The sequence below is a fragment of the Poromitra crassiceps genome, assembly GCF_964638095.1.
Source record: "Poromitra crassiceps genome assembly, chromosome: 2".
Taxonomy (NCBI): domain Eukaryota; kingdom Metazoa; phylum Chordata; class Actinopteri; order Beryciformes; family Melamphaidae; genus Poromitra; species Poromitra crassiceps.
This window is the reverse complement of record NC_139624.1, coordinates 7,482,534-7,495,033: the sequence shown is the minus strand read 5'-3', so window position 1 is coordinate 7,495,033 and position 12,500 is coordinate 7,482,534. Positions and strand designations below refer to the sequence as shown.

General features: G+C 45.2%; 1 protein-coding gene across 1 annotated transcript in view; it reads right to left on the bottom strand.

Annotated features, from left to right (window-relative positions):
- The window catches only part of ano2b (anoctamin 2b), a gene marked incomplete at both ends in the record, with an annotated part of 239,538 nt that overhangs the window by 73,877 nt on the left and 153,161 nt on the right, over nucleotides 1-12,500 (bottom strand). The gene's annotated exons all lie outside the window — the stretch shown is intronic.

Genomic DNA, 12,500 nt, shown 5'->3' with positions numbered 1-12,500 from the left:
TTATCAGACAGACAGAGAGAAGGGAGAGGAGGGGCTGCACTGAAGCACTGTGTTTATCAGACAGACAGAGAGAAGGGAGAGGAGGGGCTGCACTGAAGCACTGTGTTTATCAGACAGACAGAGAGAAGGGAGAGGAGGGGCTGCACTGAAGCACTGTGTTTATCAGACAGACAGAGAGAAGGGAGAGGAGGGGCTGCACTGAAGCACTGTGTTTATCAGACAGACAGAGAGAAGGGAGAGGAGGGGCTGCACTGAAGCACTGTGTTTATCAGACAGACAGAGAGAAGGGAGAGGAGGGGCTGCACTGAAGCACTGTGTTTATCAGACAGAGAGAAGGGAGAGGAGGGGCTGCACTGAAGCACTGTGTTTATCAGACAGAGAGAAGGGAGAGGAGGGGCTGCACTGAAGCACTGTGTTTATCAGACAGGCAGAGAGAAGGGAGAGGAGGGGCTGCACTGAAGCACTGTGTTTATCAGACAGAAAGAGAGAAGGGAGAGGAGGGGCTGCACTGAAGCACTGTGTTTATCAGACAGACAGAGAGAAGGGAGAGGAGGGGCTGCACTGAAGCACTGTGTTTATCAGACAGGCAGAGAGAAGAGAGAGGAGGGGCTGCACTGAAGCACTGTGTTTATCAGACAGACAGAGAGAAGGGAGAGGAGGGGCTGCACTGAAGCACTGTGTTTATCAGACAGACAGAGAGAAGGGAGAGGAGGGGCTGCACTGAAGCACTGTGTTTATCAGACAGACAGAGAGAAGGGAGAGGAGGGGCTGCACTGAAGCACTGTGTTTATCAGACAGACAGAGAGAAGGGAGAGGAGGGGCTGCACTGAAGCACTGTGTTTATCAGACAGAGAGAAGGGAGAGGAGGGGCTGCACTGAAGCACTGTGTTTATCAGACAGGCAGAGAGAAGGGAGAGGAGGGGCTGCACTGAAGCACTGTGTTTATCAGACAGGCAGAGAGAAGGCGCTCAGCAAACACCGAGTGACCCGCACAAATCTAGAGAGAGCCCAATAGGGGGCAGCTCAAGTCCTATCATGACGAGTCAGATCTGGCCCTGAGTATCACCCTATCCAACTAACTTCACCACTGAAATATCCATGAGGATAACTAAATGGTTGCAATCAGTGCTGTAGTGGTAAAAAAAAGGTGGGTAAACTATACATTTCTAGGCAGCTTTCTCGCACGTCGCACCGTTATTAAAACAAAAAAAAGTGGATAAACTTCATACGAGACTAGAACAACTGAAACTGAATATCGACATAATATCATTTTATTATTATCATCATCATCATGATTGTTGTTGTTTATTGTGTGTACTGGTGTGATCTTTGTTGTTTATTTTGTTTTACTGGTGTGGACTACTTATTTGTTGTAGTGGTGTGACTGTGTTCTATATAGAACCTTTTGAGGGTGTCATATGTACCAAGCTATAGAACAGGTAAAGGTTCTATATAGAACCACTTCTTCTAAGAGTGTGGGGTACAAATAAGTATGCCTAAGTAATCAACAATGAATATTCAATTCATTCATTGAAAGTTTAGAGTGGAAATATGTTTTGCAGCCTGGTGGAGGCTGTTACATCAGCCCATGGTTTTTTACAGGGGTCAGCCAATATTACTTCAAATTCAATGGCTTTACAGTGACTTTTTCCCAGCACTATTTTTCTTCTCTTTGCACAAAAGCAAGAAACAATTCCATTAGGGAATAGTTTCTTGCTTTTGTGCATTTCATATCACAGGTTCACATGTTTAGTTGTCTTTCCCAGAATAGCCTACAGAGAGAAAGAGAGAAAGAGAGAGTCAAGTCACACCTTGACTTAACTTGATCAGAGGGAAATCATTAATACGGAAGTGATTCACTCTTCAGTTACAACGCTAGGCACATTCAGTGTCAGTGGAAATGTCTATGGGATTTTAGAATGGGGATTTCACTTAATGCATAAAATAAGGTCTGTGGTTAACAAAAATGTATAGGAGCATGAATTTGGGTTCAGCAGGATAATGTTAACGTTAATCACTTCATGCCTTTTGAAGAATTTTCTAAAAGCCGCGTTAAAAAACGCATTTATGTTCCAAAAGTCATAAAAGTTATTAAAGTTTGTGAAGATTAAGGGCTCATCCAGGTTTCTGAAATCGGGATATGACGTTTACATGCGCAAACACAAAAACGGGATACTTCAGAAACCCGAAATCATGTCCATGTAAACACACTTGAGTGACATTTCCTCGCAGCAGCTTCTGGAGAGACACTGGAGAGCTGGATGTTAATGTCCACTCCCTCGAGCCTCAGCTCCGGTCCCCGGTGTGGACGGAGGTCAGGCTGAGGCAGGGTCACACGCTGGACGCTGTGGTTGGTTTGTCCATCTGGAGGCAGATGTCTTCATTTCAGCACGTCTCTGTCACAGGACTCAACTACTGCAGACCTCAGAGCCTCGTCATGACTCGGGCAGCTACAAAAGAAACACTGCTCAAATCAAATCACTCCATATCAATACATTTCCCATTTGGCTGCACTCTATCACCTGTTAACAGTGTTCTAGTCAAGATCGTCTCAGTCAAGACACCCTATTAGCGCTTGCGCACCTGTTTGCGCGTGCCTTAAGGCAGAGAAGATAGCAGTCCGCCTTGCGCGAGTGTCCAGGTGTTATGGCGAGTTTTGCATCCCCACCTCACGGGAGCATATTGTAATGATTTATACAGAAATGTAACTGTTTAAAAGTGATATGATTGTCTGGTAGACGTGACCTCCCTGATTTCTAAGTTAAAACAGCCCCAAAATATGTTGGGGATGCAATTCTCGGCGGGGATGCGGAAACATTCACGGCACATGTCGCAGACGCAAATTAGAGCCGTGCGTAAATCATCTGCGCCCCCAAATGCCTGCGCAAACGGGATTTGGGCGGTCTTAACTACCAGAATTATTCACAGGTGTGGCCAGGCAATGCTGGGCATTACGTCAATCAAAACCAATCAGATTCCCGTCTCGCAATGGCTGTTTGCGCGAGGCATGCAATATGCTGTAATTCTCTCCATGCGTAATAGAGTGTAGCCTACTCACTCATGCGAGGACAGAGAGAGATGGAGAGAGCTTATTGACAGATCGTCTGTGGTGGGAACGACCCTCCGGGTTATGAAGGTAAATAGCCGTAAAGGTAAATGTCAATTGTCCAACAAGTTTTCTCAATTCATTTCCCTCTTTGCGATGTGATAAACGTTTCTCAGTGAGTTCTAGTTGATTGCCTCACTGAATTATCTGCTAATACCCAATTTTAGCAGCATAATTTGATGTCTCGGCTGCGCCTAATGACATATCCGAAAGGAATTCTTTTTTGCACTGCGCTGCGCTGCACGGAGATTACGGTGCGCTCCCAGCGCAGGGAGGTATTTAGCCTGTAAGAGGTCCTTTTCAAAGCTCTTAGCGCAAAGTAATTGCACGCTGCCGACGATAGGATAGTGCCATCTATCACCACATTTTAGCGCTGAAAGCCTGCTTTGGCTTGTGGCAGCCAATGCCCAGTACAATTATAACAGGCATGCGCTTGTGTCCGCCCCCAATTTGCATTGCGCACGACATTAAACGAGCGCAAACGCTAAATTAGCGCTTTTGGGAAGATAGGGCCCCAAGACTTTTTATGGTAAAGACCAAGATAAGACCAAGACATTTTATGGTGACGACCAAGATAAGACCAAGACATTTTATGGTAAAGACCAAGACAAGACCCAGGGGCCACATTACAGAAACTCCCTATCTTATGTCTTAAGTTAGGATAGGACTAGTTTAACTCATTGAATGCCAATGACGACAGCTGTCGTCAATTCAAATACTGACGTAGAGTGCCAAAGACGACGATTGTCGTCAATTGCGTTTTTTGACGGTGGGACGTGGATCAATCCCTGATACATCTCTGGTACAACTATTGTAGCTATTGGAGGTCTATAACCTATTTTACAGAACCCTTAGGTGGCGACAGTGCTCTCCACATAACAGAAAGGCAAGGAAAAAACAAAGAAGAAGTCGTTATGGAAACGGAAATCGCATCGCATCCGTATGCATCGATATGCTGAAGCACGTTACTGCAGCTGTGCCTGCAGCAGCCAATCTGCTCCCACAATTGAGCCGCTCCGTGTCGGTTGCGACAGCACATCTGCACATCCACACCGTGGAGTTGTTATTATTCTCAACTGGAAGCATCGTTGCCGGTGACAAACACACGCGGAACGCTGTAAAAAAGCCTGGCTGTTCCGCACCCTTCACTGTGCGCACAGCAAACTCAGCAGAGAGCCACCACAGACAGGAGGAGGAGTGTGCAGTTGAGGCGAGGCGGGGCGGGGCGGGGGGGGGGGGGGGGGGGGGGGGGGGGGGGGGGCACGCAGAGCAGCACGCAACACCCAGACAGACCCAGGCAGCAGGACAGGATTGACAAACGCAAGCCAGAATATCCGATACCCACCAGCAGCAAATCAAAACCAGCAAGAAGCTGCAACCAGCAGCGCACGCAGGGGCCAGCGCTGCTGGTTGTAGCTAAAAATATTATTCTGCCAAACAAAATTCCCTGGCCTAAACTGTTTTATTGAAGGAAATTATTTTTGAGGTGTGACTACATTAGAAAAGATTAGCTTCAGAGTCAGTGATGTGCTTGAAATGATTAATTTCACAAAAGGCCAATTATCTCAGCTTCTAGAAAAAAATTGCTGTTTTTGGATGAATCAAGCTATCTTCTCCGGCTCATAACTAAAGAACGGAAAATGGGATCAATAAACTTTTTTTTGCAGATGATAGAATAGAGTCTCATCGTTCTTTGTGCGTGTTCAGTGTTTACATAGTAATATCACACAATATTCTGTGGGCCTCGAGAAATCACTGAAAACGCTCTGAAACTCTGGCACTGGGAGCGTCCGTTCTCCAAAAGTGGCTGGCACTCAATGAGTTAAGATACGATTTTTTCTGATTCCGTATTACAGAAGCAAATTCTAACTAACTTTAGGAATCCTATCTTATCTTGCTAAATCCTATCTTATGTCTTGTTAGGAAATCCTAAATACTCATCCAGCATCGGTTATCAACTTTTCTGTCTGTTACCCTAGCAACCACTAGCAACAGACACCTCCTCCTTTCTCAACTCGCGGGGGAAGTAGGAGCGCTAGTAGCCTGCTATTAGCTAGTAGGCTAACGATGTGTGTTGTTGTTGTCGAACTATTTTGAGATTGTGGGGGGCAATGGACCAAAAAACGAAGGGCATTTAACTTCAAGGCAGAGGAGTTGGAGGTCTTAGTGACCGCCGTAGAAAAGGTTAAAGACGTGCTTTTCGGAAAGTTTTCAGCCACCCTCACGTGGGAGGTGAAAGAGAAGGAATGGCTAAAATAGCAGAAACCGTCTCTGCCGCATCAGGCATTCCTCCCCCCTTGGAAACTGTATGTACCGAGGAGCCAAATTGCGTGACATAGCAGGCTGAGATATTTTGGATATGTCGGCCACTTCAGTTTGAAAATCTCCCTTCGCAAAAAAACGAAGTGCATTTGTAAGTTGTACTACAACCGGCAGAGCCCCGTGTTGCCTACTCGGTCTCTCCAACACAGGTCTCAGCTCCTCGGCTAGCTGCAGTATCATGTCCCGGGGCAGTCTGTATCGATTAACGAGCGTTCCGTCATCAAAACGCAAAACGTCATTCAGGTCCCGCATGCACCTTTCGGCAAATACATTGCGCCTGTTGACATTTTGTTGGTTTTGCAAATGTAATAACAGCGCAGCCATAACGTAGGTAGGTAGGCTATAAATAGGATATAAACAAGATGCAAGATGACTGTTGTTCCAGTTGAAAATAGCTTAAATTAGTTAGGACAGCATAGCTGGCAGCTTTTTTAAGATTTTGGGGAGTTGGGACGCTTCTCTAATACGCTTTTCCCATTTTAAATTAGGATGAGAATATTGACTTAGGAACTGTTGTTCTGTAATGGGTGTTTTCCTAAATCAAGTCCTAACTCTAATTACCATGGTTACCAATCATTTAGGATAGAATTTAGGAAGTTTCTGTAATGTCGTCCCAGGGCCCTATCTCCCCAAAAGCGCTAATTTAGCGTTTGCACTCGTGCGCAATGCAAATTGGGGGCGGACACAAGCGCATGCCTGTGATAATTGTACTGAGCATTGGCTGCCACAAGCCAAAGCAGGTGTTTCAGCGTTAAAATGTGGGGATAGATGGCATTACCCTATCATCAGCAGCACGCAATTACTTTGCACTAAGAGCTTTGAAAAAGACACGCAAATACCTCGCTGCGCTGGGAGTGCAGCCGTAATCTCCGTGCAGCGCAACGCAGTGCAAAGTAGAATTCCTTTTGGAGATGTCATTACGCACAGCCTATTCACCTTATTCACCACGCCCACTTTTTCTCTCTTCCGCGTTCAACGCAAACGTATTTGTTCTTCCGGTTCAGCGCTAGTTGCCTTCTGTGGCTAATATTAGCCACTAGTTAGTTATGTTATATGGCAGTAAAATGCCACTGAATGACCAAATTGATATAACTTTTAACCATTTCGAGTAACACTGTTTCCATACGGATCACCAGCGTTAGTTTGTTGTTTATAACGTGGCTATATTCATAACGTTTATATCTCGGATGCGTTATTTCGAATCGCACATAGGTTACGCCAAACCACACATAGGGTATCGCACGCAACCTATGTGGGTTTCAGGACGCAACAGCCTCGACTCCACTAATGTCATCTTAAGAGCACAATATTCCTGGAATGCAAGTTTAACTAAACAGTTACATGTCCTCTGCATTCTACATAAAATTAAGATATTACGGGTTGTTTTATTTTGTATGTTACATACGTATTGGCCAAGATATGTTAGTTTATGGGGGAGTAATTTTGCCACTTTAGGAGCGGAGTGTGCCATTTTGCCTGCGGGGTTTTTGGTAAATCAAAACGGAAATACTATTACGAAATGACGTAATGCGGAAGCGTCCATGTGTGGGCAAAGAATAAGGTGAATAGACATCAAATCCCTCACTTCTCCCTCACTTCTACTACTCAGTATGTAATCCCTCACTTCTCCCTCACTTCTACTACTCAGTATGTAATCCCTCACTTCTCCCTCACTTCTACTACTCAGTATGTAATCCCTCACTTCTCCCTCACTTCTACTACTCAGTATGTAATCCATCACTTCTCCCTCACTTCTACTCACAGTATGTAATCCCTCACTTCTCCCTCACTTCTACTACTCAGTATGTAATCCCTCACTTCTCCCTCACTTCTACTACTCAGTATGTAATCCATCACTTCTCCCTCACTTCTACTACTCAGTATGTAATCCCTCACTTCTCCCTCACTTCTACTACTCAGTATGTAATCCATCACTTCTACTACTCAGTATGTAATCCATCACTTCTCCCTCACTTCTACTCACAGTATGTAATCCCTCACTTCTCCCTCACTTCTACTACTCAGTATGTAATCCCTCACTTCTACTACTCAGTATGTAATCCCTCACTTCTCCCTCACTTCTACTACTCAGTATGTAATCCCTCACTTACTCAGTATGTAATCCCTCACTTCTACTACTCAGTATGTAATCCCTGACTTCTCCCTCACTTCTACTCACAGTATGTAAACCCTGACTTCTCCCTCACTTCTACTCACAGTATGTAATCCCTGACTTCTCCCTCACTTCTACTCACAGTATGTAATCCCTCACTTCTCCCTCAGTTCTACTCACAGTATGTAATCCCTCACTTCTGCCTCACTTCTCCCTCACTTCTACTACTCACAGTATGTAATCCCTCACTTCTCCCTCACTTCTACTCACAGTATGTAATCCCTCACTGCTCCCTCACATCTACTCACAGTATGTAATCCCTCACTTCTCCCTCACTTCTACTCACAGTATGTAATCCCTCACTTCTCCCTCACTTCTACTACTCACAGTATGTAATCCCTCACTTCTCCCTCACTTCTACTCACAGTATGTAATCCCTCACTGCTCCCTCACTTCTACTCACAGTATGTAATCCCTCACTTCTACTCACAGTATGTAATCCCTCACTTCTACTCACAGTATGTAATCCCTCACTTCTACTCACAGTATGTAATCCCTCACTTCTACTCACAGTATGTAATCCCTCACTTCTCCCTCACATCTACTCACAGTATGTAATCCCTCACTTCTCCCTCACTTCTACTCACAGTATGTAATCCCTCACTTCTCCCTCACTTCTACTACTCACAGTATGTAATCCCTCACTTCTACTCACAGTATGTAATCCCTCACTGCTCCCTCACTTCTACTCACAGTATGTAATCCCTCACTTCTACTCACAGTATGTAATCCCTCACTTCTACTCACAGTATGTAATCCCTCACTTCTACTCACAGTATGTAATCCCTCACTTCTACTCACAGTATGTAATCCCTCACTTCTACTCACAGTATGTAATCCCTCACTTCTACTCACAGTATGTAATCCCTCACTGCTCCCTCACTTCTACTCACAGTATGTAATCCCTGACTTCTCCCTCACTTCTACTCACAGTATGTAATCCCTCACTTCTCCCTCACTTCTACTCACAGTATGTAATCCCTCACATCTACTCACAGTATGTAATCCCTCACTTTGCAGGCAGCTGGCCGGGGCGGTGTGGGGGGAAAGGTGAGAAGGAGCGAGGCGATCGGCATGGAACTCTATCACTGTGGGAGCGCGGGGGGGGGGGGGGGGGGGGGACGCTACGGGGCACGCTTAGAAAACCCTCCTCTACCTGGGAAGAGGTTGATGGGTTCGCGAGCAACACACACACACATACGCACACAGACAAAAACACACAAATACGAGCACACATGCACATAGAAAACACACACACATTAAGACAAAGATACACTTAGATAGATAATGCAGATACATGCATGCACACACATATAAACACAAAAGATGTATACAAAATGCACATGTGCAAGACACATGCACACACAACACACAAACATAGACACACAAGTACAGACACACACACACAAACATGCAAAAACACACAACGTTGCAACAGGCACAAACACACAGACAGAGATGAAACTACACTCCAATACTGTGCATATAATGCATGAAGTAGAGACAGACACACAGATGCACATGTAAACATACACACACTAACATTTTGTACACACACACACACGCACACACACACGTGCATGCGTGCACACACACACACACACACCCACACACAAACACATTACTAACAGAGACATACTGTACTGTATGTACATGTACACACAATGTATAAACAAACATGAACTCAAACACACACACACACACACACACACACACTCTCTCTCACACACACACACACACATACACACACACACACACACACACACAGGCTGAGGATCTCATTCTTGTTTTCTCTCGTTCTGTGAAATTTCTGACATTCCTGTCTTTGCCCCGCAGCAGCAGAAGAAGAAGCTCTTCTCTTTCTTTTTCTGATTTTCCTCCCACCTCCTCCTCTCTCTCTCCCTCTCCCTGTCTCTCACTCACTCCGTCTACCTCTCTCTCTGCCTCCCTCTCACTCTCACTCTCACTCTCCCTCTCTCTGTCTCTCACTCACTCCGTCTATCTCTCTCTCTGCCTCCCTCTCACTCTCACTCTCCCTCTCCCTCTCTCTGTCTCTCACTCACTCCGTCTATCTCTCTCTCTGCCTCCCTCTCACTCTCTCTCTCTCTCTCTCTGCCTCTCTCTCACTCTCGCTCTCTCTCTCTCTCCCTCTCTCTCTGTCTCACTCTCTCACTCCATCTCTCTCTCTCCACTCCTCTATTCAATTCAAAAGGGCTTCATTGGCATGGGAAACATAGGCTATGTTTACTTTGCAACGCAAGTTTGAAAGAAAACGTACAATTAAATATATGGAGCTCAACAGTCACGTGACATCGTGACCTCACCTTTGGTTCCCGAAGAGTAATTGATCCATTCCTTCTCTCCATCACATTTAGAAAAATCCTTATCTAAAGAGTTTTAAGCTGGAACGAAGCCAACCAGGCAGCGACTGAATTGTGACCATACAACATTTGATTCAGAGCAAAACAAACTCACATTGAAAAACAAGGAAAAGGCAAAGGTACAAGAGTGTCTAGTAAGAGAGAAGGAACTACTCATCCCATAATCCATTCCGGCATTTCCGGCCAATCAAATTAGCGGAAGATTGAGCGACAGAGCGTTTCAGCTAAGGGGAGAGCACTCTGATGTTTTTCAGCCAAGGACCCCTTACAAGATAGAAAATATACCGGGGACCCCCTCATTCTGATTTGTGATTTTGGACTAAGCTTAATTGTTTCCACGGTAACGTGCTTGACTTTTAAATTGATAGGTTTGTTAGATTAGAATGTAATCCATGAACAATTTTAAATTCATAGCATAAAATATTTTCGTTGAAAAAAAAATATATTTTTTTTTTTTCCTGAAAACTTTTCACGGACCCCCTGGCAAAGTGCCACGGACCCCCATTTGAGAACCACTGCTCTAGATGGCAGCCATTAGACTATTAGCTCAATGACTAACGTTATGTTATATAGCCGCATTTCCTTGCTTTAATGTGAACAAACTGGGTAATGGATTTCAAAACGGGTGCCAGCGTTGAACGCAGCGTGACTCGTAATGGTTAACGTAACATACTTTCAGTCACTCAGTGGCGGTTTGAGCCCTTTATACTTAGCAAGCTGTAGCCTACGTACGTAGAGTAGCCAGATATACTTCTATACACAGATATACACTAAGTGTCGTGGTCAACCAGCCTTGCCCAGCGTGCTCCACCAATCACAGACGATCATACAGCGAGCTCCACCAATCAAAGACGTCGATGTTACACGTTAGCATTGTGTGTAGTGTATTATACTCCATAACATTGAATAAAAAAATATTAAGAATAAACAAGGATGATATCATACATATGTGTGGCTTCTACAGGAACATACCATCATTTCACCACTAGCTCGCCCGTGGTAAGTCTACATTGGGTGGTTATGACATTATAGCTAATAATTAAAATCTCATTGCAGAATATGAACGAGGAAATACTCCTTCCGGAGCCGAGGTGTCACGTGACTGTTGCGCTCTATACTAGGGGCGTCTACTGTAGGTAGTGTAGAGGTAAAACACTCGCCTACCACCGCAGAGACCCGGGTGCAGCAACCAGGACACATACCCTAAAGGCCTATGTCCACCGGCATGCATTACGGCTCCGTGCAGCTGCCTGAACAGACCCACAATGTCATCTGTCAGACGCATGCAGGATCTGACAAAAATAGAACAGCTGCGTATTTTTTCCGTACCGCATGTATTGCTTATCTATTACTGTAACATGGGCGAGAGTCTGATTGTTGTCTGGCAGTTTGACCAGATCCGCACAGAGCCGCACCGCATCCGGTGGACATTGACTATTAATCCGGATCCCACCGGAGACATGGACAATCGGCCCTGTGTGCCCAACCAAGCCGGAGGTAACATGGGGGCTCGAATTGACCACCCTCGTGTTGATAGCAGAGGATGTGAGCGGAGTGAGGAGCGGTAATTATCACCGCTCCTCACTCACGGAGCGGCCCTTTCCATCGCTCACGGCCGCTCCGCTCCAGACCGCTCCACGCTCCATACAGATTTCACCCGCTCGCACTCACCGCTCCGCTCAAAAGAATAAAAGAGATAAAAAGGCCAGGGTGTTTTAATTTGCGTTTAAACGCCTGGGCAATGGGCATGGCTCACTACAAATAACATGAGCTCAGCAGAGTCGGCTGCATGTTCGTTGTGTCTTTATGTGCGGCTTGTGCGCCAAGGGGAAAATGACGAATGCTGGCAGAAAAAAATAGATACTCACAACAAAAAATATGTTTATGTTCAATCTGACACAGCAATATAAGTTTAAATTTAACCTATAGTGCAATAGGTTCGACTGGCGGGAGGGGGTTGAGTTCATGGGAGGGGGGGGGGATTGGGGGAGAAAATACTTTCCTTTCAGTTCAGATCAAGTATGCAGGCTGTTTTTGTTTTTTGTTTGTCTAACACAAGGTGTACCTGTGGTTGGATGCTGTTGTAATGCGGTGCGGTGGCGCAGCACTGCAATTCATTTCTTGTGTGTACATGCTGTCTACCTTTTTTTGTGTGCTATCTTTACGGGTTGTGTGTTTTTGTGTGTGTGTGTGTGTGTGTGTGTGTGAGTCTATGCTGTATTGTAAATTGAACTGGACTGATGTTTGAACATCTGCAAAGGAAACAATAAAAATCATAATTGAAAAAAAAAAAAAAAAATAGCCTGAGGAGTCTCAGGCTATTATTGAACATGTTTGTATTACATGAATAAACAAACGTTCTGTCTGTCTTCAGTCAGGTGGGTCCATGAGTCTCTTCCTTCTCGTCTCGCAGCAGCTGGCAAGAAAACAGTGGGCGTGCACATGGCCACGCACCGATGCATTCTGGTTCCAACATGTGATTGAAACTGGAGCGGGACTGAGCGGGTGATCAACTTTG